At 45.1% G+C, this 10,237-nt stretch overlaps 1 pseudogene; it reads left to right on the top strand.

Annotated features, from left to right (window-relative positions):
- Positions 1–7,087: 7,087 nt before the first annotated feature.
- Positions 7,088–7,205, top strand: LOC124723753 (annotated as a pseudogene).
- The last annotated feature ends 3,032 nt before the right edge of the window (positions 7,206–10,237 follow it).

The following is a 10,237-nucleotide window of genomic DNA, read 5'->3' as shown; positions in this document are numbered from 1 at the left end:
TTTTGAAGTGTTAGGTCAAGAGGTGCTCGTAGTTAGATAATGGTACTTATGTGATCAAACTGCAGAATGGGGATGATGAAAGGCGGCAAATTCTTTGTATCCGCCTTTCTTCCACTCGATTTATTCAATTCAGTTATTATACTTTCATTAGCTTAGAAATGCTCTGTTGTCTATTGAAGAGGGTTGACAGTGGTTGTAATACTGAATTCAGTGGTAGCTAGATACTTGAAGTTATTAGAGGTTCTGGAGCCCTGCGATTTTTTGACGTAGCACCGGAGGCTTATTGGTGCCAGTTCAGAGACCATAGTGGGTCGCGAGAGCAGGGATCGACTGAGCAAAGGGAGACTCTGGCCGTGCCTTTGCGCAACGGAAGCCGATGCAGAGGACACAGTCAAGGCACAGGAGGTCCACTGGTCATGGGTAGTGGCAGCCCCACTGTGGGCCACAGCATATTGCACCAGAGACCTGAGGCAAACTTTTACAACTGATTTCGCCGAGCTGCGACGCACCGAGGCACTGATTATCGTTCTCGGCCTAGAAGAGCACTATGATATTTTTGCAGGCACTCTCACATTGTTTCCCTGTAAGATCGTCATCAGCTAGGTCCATGAAAACATTTCATTGAAGCAGCCAAAATGGGGCTGAACTGCAGGATGCCCAGTGATGTGTCAAGGCTGTTGCATTTTTTTATGGCTACATATGCACACAAACTGCACTATTTCCCGCATATGCAAAAAACAGTATATTGATTGGCATGCCGACCGTGACGTCAGAAAACGTAACAGCGGATGCCTGTTCGGTGGCATGAGATGTGTAAGGTCTGGGGGAACAGTTTTTCCAATCTCATGGAGGGAGTTTGAATGGTATATTCGGTGATATACGATTGGCGCAGGAGAGCGCTACCATTATCGATTAGTGATCTCTAGCTTTTTGGTACGTACTCCACATGGAGTGTCTCGTGGACTTGCATACAGTGTGGGTAAGCGAGGACTGGGCCTTACGGCATGGAGGAGAGTAGGAGAATTCGATCGGGAGCTGCAGAACAGAGAAGAGGATTTGGTTTTGTATCTTGGAGGAGGGAAGTCGATTTCAGCTTTTACTGTGGGTTCTGGGAGTGAACGTGGATCTGAACAAGACGAGGAGAAAGAGATACACCGTTCAATCCACGACAGAGGCGCGCTAGGCATCACATTATCACATTAGAGATTCCTACACGTACATGGTGAGCATTTCGCGGCACCAGCACCACGAACCTTTAGAGCGAATTTCACTCACTGCACCGTGCATTCACAGCAGCAGCAGTCGCTCTCCAATTGAAGCCTATCGTAGTACTTCGTTCCAGACACCAGTTGACATCACTGTAAATCGTGTTAGTTACAAACAGATCGCATTACCCATTTTTATAGCCAGAATTTGAGTCAATTTGCCACCCTCTGTTCATTTTTGTCACCTGTACATCAGTACACTTCATTTTGTGAGTACGATCATAAATATAATTCATGTGCTATGTTGAGCTATGTTTTACGTCATTCATGTCCTTTGGAAATAAATCTGTCGTGATACTGATTTCTATTTGTTATTCAGGTAGGTAAGATTCCTTATCACCTTTATTAATTTTATTTTTCTGCGTGGAGTGTAAAATATGCAGTGTTGGTTAAAACATATTTTGCCACCTTCAATTAAGAAGACATAGCCAAATGTCTTCTTACTCGCTTGAATGTTCATTGCGTATAAATTTTACGCTAGTGTAACTGAAGGGTGGCTGTGTGCCTAAGGGATATTCTGATGCAGAATTTCGTCACAGATACTCACATACCTGCCTACCAAACAGGACATTTTGTAATAATGCGGTTGAGGTGCTGCCCGGCATACACACACAACCGAGTGCAACAAACGCGTGTTAAAGTTAACTGCAGTAAATTTGGCATTTAAGCCTGTTCATTGCAAAATTCTGGTGCACCTACCTCGATCAAAGTTAAACAAGGGAGCTGACAGCTTTTAAATTTGATCGTGGCTCACACTCGGTTTTCTCGAGGTGACCAGGGTTTTATTAGCATATGGTATTAAGGCCGCAGCGTATTTCATTGTACTGACTATGAGACAGATTCACGGCACCAAATACATACCCTATATTTAAGATGAACACAGAAAGTGTATTAATTTACCAGGAGTAGAATGAAATTGTGCCTCGGCATGAGATTACATTGCCTGCACTTATTTAACAAGGAGGGCACATGAAATCGAGTATTTCAAATTTTTTATATTTATGAGACGTGAATTTCAAAACCCAAATATATCACATTTTTAAACATAGGTGCGTGTTCTACAAGAAATTACGTGAAGTGTAAATATAAAACCGTAGAAAAACTTCAAATTGTAGTTTTCTTAAGTAGACAGTCTTGAATAACAATGTTTTATAACACATTGGTAATTAAGAATTTTTGTTTGCAATAAAAACTGGATTTTTTTCTACAGTATAGAACTGGAAATAAGAAGACGTTCGTATTCATTAGCATAAATTTGATGAATTTTATATTTAAATGAGTTAGGTATTCGAACTAAACGAAAAAAAAAAGAAAAAACATAATGACCGAAACGGCACTGCACATTTCTTCTTTCATTGTGCAGCTGTCAGTTCTTTTATGTTCAAGAACTGTAACATTTACACCTACCAATTCGAGAAGTATATCCATCTCATGCTTCTAAAAATTTGGTGATCGTCTTTTGTTCTCTATTTCACCAAACGTAAACTAACGGATTGGTAGCGAAGTATAAACTCACTTCTCCTTGTTGACGAAAGTGAGAGCATGTGACAATGACGTCATTCACCAGCGACCGTCTAGAAAACTTATGTATATACACTCCTGGAAATTGAAATAAGAACAGAGCATGCACAATGTCGGCACTAGTACAGTGTATATCCACCTTTCGCAGCAATGCAGGATGCTATTCTCCCATGGAGACGATCGTAGAGATGCTGGATGTAGTCCTGTGGAACGGCTTGCCATGCCATTTCCACCTGGCGCCTCAGTTGGACCAGCGTTCGTGCTGGACGTGCAGACCGCGTGAGACGACGCTTCATCCAGTCCCAAACATGCTCAATGGGGGACAGATCCGGAGATCTTGCTGGCCAGGGTAGTTGACTTACACCTTCTAGAGCACGTTGGGTGGCACGGGATACATGCGGACGTGCATTGTCCTGTTGGAACAGCAAGTTCCCTTGTCGGTCTAGGAATGGTAGAACGATGGGTTCGATGACGGTTTGGATGTACCGTGCACTATTCAGTGTCCCCTCGACGATCACCAGTGGTGTATGGCCAGTGTAGGAGATCGCTCCCCACACCATGATGCCGGGTGTTGGCCCTGTGTGCCTCGGTCGTATGCAGTCCTGATTGTGGCGCTCACCTGCACGGCGCCAAACACGCATACGACCATCATTGGCACCAAGGCAGAAGCGACTCTCATCGCTGAAGACGACACGTCTCCATTCGTCCCTCCATTCACGCCTGTCGCGACACCACTGGAGGCGGGCTGCACGATGTTGGGGCGTGAGCGGAAGACGGCCTAACGGTGTGCGGGACCGTAGCCCAGCTTCATGGAGACGGTTGCGAATGGTCCTCACCGATACCCCAGGAGCAACAGTGTCCCTAATTTGCTGGGAAGTGGCGGTGCGGTCCCCTACGGCACTGCGTAGGATCCTACGGTCTTGGCGTGCATCCGTACGTCGCTGCGGTCCGGTCCCAGGTCGACGGGCACGTGCACCTTCCGCCGACCACTGGCGACAACATCGATGTACTGTGGAGACCTCACGCCCCACGTGTTGAGCAATTCGGCGGTACGTCCACCCGGCCTCCCGCATGCCCACTATACGCCCTCGCTCAAAGTCCGTCAACTGCACATACGGTTCACGCCCACGCTGTCGCGGCATGCTACCAGTGTTAAAGACTGCGATGGAGCTCCGTATGCCACGGCAAACTGGCTGACACTGACGGCGGCGGTGCACAAATGCTGCGCAACTAGCGCCATTCGACGGCCAACACCGCGGTTCCTGGTGTGTCCGCTGTGCCGTGCGTGTGATCATTGCTTGTACAGCCCTCTCGCAGTGTCCGGAGCAAGTATGGTGGGTCTGACACACCGGTGTCAATGTGTTCTTTTTTCCATTTCCAGGAGTGTATGTGACAGTGTACAAATTCATATATCTATTAACATCTTTGTATCTCCAGAGCACTTTCCATTGCAGTACGTTGAATTCACGGCGGTCAAATGCACGGTGAAGAGGTGCGTATGTGAAAGTTGGTTGTATAGAATCACTGCAATAATATGAGGCGACATAGCGACATGATAGAATGGCAGAAGAGAGTTATCGTGTTTGGACGTGCCCATGATCACAATGTGCATGAAGCTGTCCGATTTGTTAGTGTATCAACGTCGATTTCCAAACTGTCAAAAATGTCTACAAGATACAGTGTACCATTCGCAGCCATGTAAGACACTGTAAAAACAGTCCACGTAAAGAGATCATAGCCGCCAGGGACCGGAGACGGGTTGCCAAGTTTTGTCAATGACTGTCGGTTTCAATCCCGACATAAACTGCTGCTTGGAATTGACAAAAGGAAACAGTCCAGTAGATGATTGGAGGCGTATGATATGGTTCGAGGAGGCAAGATTTTGTCTCCTTTCACATGATGCAAGATGTCGAGTCGACGTCTCATTGAGCGTTTTTACTCCCCCATATGTGGAACGTGTAGTTCAAACCAGAGGGGCTCTATGATGTTTGGCGGGTATTTATCGTACCAAGAGTTGAGCCCATTCATTCAGGCACCGTGAAGATGAACTAGAATGTTCATTTCTCAGTGACAAAGTGTGGCTTTTTCCTCTACATACTCTTTTTATGAGTATGTTGTGGACACTGCTGTCTTCCAAGATGACAACAGCTATGCTGATAAGGCCTCACGCTCACCTTCCTGATTTGACGAACAATCGGGCACCATGTCGCACCTAGACTGTCCCGCTAAGCCAGCAGATCTTAATCACGCGGGAAATCTGGGATTATTCAGAACTGCATGTGAAATGTAATAATCAGGACCCTTGCAATACAGTAGCTTCCCGTATACGTATTTATTGCTGGATATAATATTCCTGAAGAAACTGAATTGAATCCGGCTGCGTTAGACTGTATAAACGCGATGTCTCCTGCGGATGACTAATTCTCTATCCAGTATGATTATTTTCTCAACGAATGCGAATGTGAGGTCACCTGCGACTTTCCAAGGTATGTGGATAGTGTTTGCTCCCATAATGACGACTCCGCACAATCAGAAAAAAAACCTAAATTGCTACTGGTTTGCGACGGGGTTCTTTCTCGGTGAGCCACATTTCCAACTTCCTCTTAAGGATCAATGTCGATGTGTTAGTCCAAAAATATTGTAAAACGAGACCTCGGTAACTGTAGCACACAAGGTGGTGAGGATGTTTCCGTGGTCTTCTCTAAGACCATTAATCGTGTAAATGGCACTATTGATCTATTAGGATGTGCATTTACTCGAGGAGCACATGTTAACCTGTGCCTGTTGACTGTGTGCCTTCGAAAATATATACTCTTTCAGCAAGACACTGCGCATTTTTACAAGACCAGGTGAATCTGTAACTGGCTGGAAGAACACAATCAAGATTTCAGAGTGCTTTCTAGATTTCTGCATTCTTCAGACGTTAACTCAGCATCTGCAGGAGCATGTCGCTCGTGATCCTCCCCATGTGAATCCTAGGATATATATCCTTCAACGACTGTGGGCAACAGTGCAGACGGATACCAGATAGAATTTCCAACGGCGAAAATAAAAGACAGTAGTTACTGTGTGCTACGGAAAAAGGAGAAAAAATGATGGAGTACAAGCAGGAAACATTCGCCAAGATCCGTTGCAAAAGGGCGAAATGTGCGATTTGCGAACTGTTGATACTGCATCAGGCAGTCTACGCAAATATCTTGGTCTGAAGTGATATCTGGTGCAGTCTTTAATAATGTGAGTCACCAGTACCAAGAGCTCCGTTTTCATTTGCTCAGACTACTATAGACGGCAACTGGATGACGCATTGGATTGGTCTAAAGTAACGAAGCCACGTCCCGTAAACCGAGTGATCCTAAGGTACTCAGTTGGAGCACAGACAACTCTGATGTTATTACGGAATACATTTTCTGCTAGTATCGATGTGGTTCCTACCATAACTTCTTTCAAAACTTTAAAGATTTTTCTTTGCAGTGAGTGTAGCCACTCGTATCGTGTATCTGTTTGTTATGTAACAATGGCTTATACCACAACTGCGGGAAGATAGAAATCTCGTTTTCAAACACTATCTGGGTCATCATCATTTCCATTCAGATGTGCATGTTCGTCCTGTCGCCAGACTTCTGCTGATTTGTAATAGACGCGGTTTCTTCCTCCCTTCCTCTGGGGTCTTCAAAGTTAACTTGCAGAATTCCATGCGATTGTTTCTCTTATCAACGCTCACGAGATTTAAAACAGTAGTACGCCCTGTAAGGCACATTGTACCACTTGTGAGTTTGGTGAGCAATTCGGTAACGCTCTACCACTCACGAAACGAACGCATTAGTAAATACGCTACCCTTCTTTGGAATTTTTCTATCTCCTCTACTAAATCCATCAGGTGAGAGTCCTAGAAGGATGATCAATACTCAAGAATTGGTCAAACAAGTGTTATTTAAGCCACTTCTTCCGTAATTGACTTACATTTTCTTAGGATACATTTCGATTATTTTCAGTCTGGCTTCTGTTTTCCATATGTACTTTATGTGGCCCTTTCACTTTAGCTTGTTTTGAATGGTTACTCCCAGATATTTTACAGTTGTTCAGTTTCCAGTGGTATATCGCCAGTTGTGAAATCGAGCAGTAATGGGTCCTTCCGATTATTTATACGCAATACGAAAATCCACACTTTCGAGAGTCAATTGCTAGTCCCTGAACCAAGGGTTAATCCTCTGCAGGTCATCTGGCATCTCGCTTGTTTTCTGTATTTGTAACTTTCTATATACCAGGTAGCTATAATTACACTTTCCCTATTTAACACGTTAGCCAACGGCCTTGCCGCAGTGGTAACACCGGTTCCCGTCAGAACACCAAAGTTAAGCGATGCCGGGCTGGGCTAGCATTTGGATGGGTGACTATCCGGTCAGCCGAGCGCTGTTGGCGAGCGAGGTGCACTCAGCCCTTGGGGGCAAACAGAGGAGCTACTTGATCGAGAAGTAGCGGCTCCGGTCTCGTAAACTGACATACGGCCGGGAGAGTGGTGTGCTGACCACATGCCCCTCCTTATCTGCATCCAATGACGCCTGTGGGTTGAGGATGACACAGTGGCCGGTCGGTACCGTTGGGCCTTCCTGGCCTGTTCGGACGGAGTTTAGTTTTCATTTAGCACGTTATAACATGGAAACTAATTACCATACGAGCACCAAACTTGGTAACACTAATTTCAAGGGCATGGGGAAGAGAAAATAATGCAGATATCAATTCTGTTGAAACACTTTTAATGTGCTACTACGGTACATCATATTATTACAGAACGGTACCATTACTGCTACAGAAGGGGCTCAATATGGTGCCCATCAGTGTCCAGGAGAGTCTGAAAGCGCAGGATTGCATTCTGCACAGAAGAACGAAGCATGTCCACAGGTATGCTGGTTACCTCTCTTGACATGCTGCGCTCCAGATCAGCATATGTGTGAATAGTCCTCTGGTAAATCCTGTCCTTAAGGTAGCCGCACAAGCAGAAATAACAGGGAGTAAGATCAGGTGATCGTGCCGACCAAGCATCGGCTGGTAATTCGATCGTTTCCAAATGTGTTTCGGAGAAATGGGTGAATTTCACGAGCGATGTGCGTTGGGGCCCCATCTTGCATGAAAACCGTTGAGTTCAATGCGTTTCTCTCTGGTAGGGCGGGTATAACATGCTGACGAGGCATGTCGCAGTAACGCTGGCCAGTCTTTGGTCCTTGAGCGACAACCTATTCAAAAAAGAATGGGCCAGTGATGGACGTAACTGTGAAGCCACACCACAGGGTGACACGCTCACCATACAAACGAACTTCGTGAACAGTGACTGGAGGTGAAGATCCCCACACTCGGCAGTTCTGTGTGTTCACCTCACCAGTCAGAGGAAAATGAACTTCGTCTGTCCATAGGATGGTCCAGGGCCAGCCCTCGTCAACTTCAATCCTTGCGAGAAAGTGGAGAGCGAAGTCCACACGTCGTTGTGCGTCCTGTGCTGCAAGCTGCTGTACGATATGGATCTTGTACGGATACTATTTGAGAATGGCTCGAATCACCTTTAGTACAGTGGACCACGGGATGTTCAACTGTCGTGACACAACGCGCGCACTGAAGATCGGCAATTCCGCGCAGCGTTGTCTGCCATAGCAACAGCGATTTCGTCAACCACCTGTGGTGCAACCGGTCGTCGGCCTCTTCCCAGAGCGACTTCCAGATCTCCAATTGATTCTAACTTCATCATGTCCCGCACAGCAGGTGGAGAATGTGGACCCTTCCGTAATCCTTTCAGCCGGCAATATTTTCGTAGTGCAGCTGCAGTATTACCGTTGTTTTGATAACAGAGCTTCACCAATAATGCCCTGCTCCTTTTGTCCAAGCTCATGTTGATACGTGAACAAGTGCGCTGCGACTGGTCAGCTGTGTGAGTCTCTGAATCACAATGACTGATCACGTTACGTTGTGGCCATAGTTGGAACTGGACAATGGCGCTGTGATGCATGGAAATCATGCACCCCATCCTCTGGACATAAGTCATACCACGTTTGTTACTCGTACGGCAATCAGTTTTCTAGTTGTGTAAAATAGAGAAAGTTTAATTATAACTACCCACTACTAAAGCACCACGCGCCAACAGCTTCATAGAGCCTCCGACATTATCCACCAAGTAATTTATATTGTCGTGAAAAATAATGGCCGTATGGTAGTCTTTTGGGGTACTCCCGAACATGCTTTTATGTCTAATGTTTTCTCCCCGCCAAGGACCTCCTAAATTCTGTGTGATATTAGAGCCTAGCTAATCGCACACATGTTGTATTGGGGACTGATTTGAGGATCTTATCGGCCACATGAATATCTCGACATCCTGCAGACAGTTCATAGAGACACGTGCCTTGTGTGGACGAGCATTGAACCCTTGAAAGATAGTACCACGATACTGTCGCACGAAAAGTAACACATAAGGACGCAGGATGTCCATGACTTACCGTTGTACCATCGGAGTTTCCACAATCTCTACCAGCTGTGATCTGAACTCATACCAGATGGCTCCCTAAACCACGATGCCCTGAGCACTTCTCAAAAATACTGGAAGAATGTGACCTCTGACCCGGTCGCCGCTATATTCGCTGACGATGGTTGTCGGGGATGGTGCAGAACCGCGATTCATCACAACGTAATAATGTTTATAGCAAAACCACATACTAGCAGTGAGATAATTTAATAAAAGATGTACTTAGATTGGATCCGTTGGTTGAAATCTCGAAAGATGATAATATTGCTCAAAACAGATTGGTTTGATATAAATCCCTTTTATTTTTTCAGGAAACGCAATATATGTGCATGGTTGCCACTTACAAATAATTCGCTGAATAACTGTTCAGCATCTATCAGTCGTGCAAAATTAGAAATCTCTTTGTGCAGACATAACATTTACACACAGCCGAATGTGCTAAGTAACAATGCACATCAGTGTAGTAAATCTCAAAAACTTGAACTATCTCTCAACGTTCGTTAGCATAAGCTTTATCATTCCCAGTGAATCTACATATTATAGCCATCAGTGCTATTTCAACTGAATCTGTTCAAGTCCATAACAATATAAGTCCGTTTAACCACAAATCTTTAGTGGTTCACAAGTGCAATGACATGAAACAGAAATTAAAGTCGCTCCTGCGAAATCTCGTCGTTTACATGTCAAGACTGAAATTAGAGTCCCGAGATTCACACGATATCACACGCTTCCAAGATTATTTTAAGTCCCTCTATACTAAAACAACATTTGCAGCATATAAACCTCCTATAAGTTTACCGAATCCATAAGAAACCTTGACCAAAAGACCTCACCAAAACTTCAGACGCAAGACTGCAGACTAAAGATCACGAATTCTGCCCTGCTCGCTTATTTAAAGGTTCGGTCACTTGACCATTCCTCGATTTACTGCACATAAGTTCATCCT

The sequence above is a fragment of the Schistocerca piceifrons genome, chromosome X, assembly GCF_021461385.2.
Source record: "Schistocerca piceifrons isolate TAMUIC-IGC-003096 chromosome X, iqSchPice1.1, whole genome shotgun sequence".
Classification (NCBI taxonomy): Eukaryota; Metazoa; Arthropoda; class Insecta; order Orthoptera; family Acrididae; genus Schistocerca; species Schistocerca piceifrons.
The sequence above is the reverse complement of the archived record's forward strand: the minus strand, read 5'-3'. Positions and strand labels throughout refer to the sequence as shown.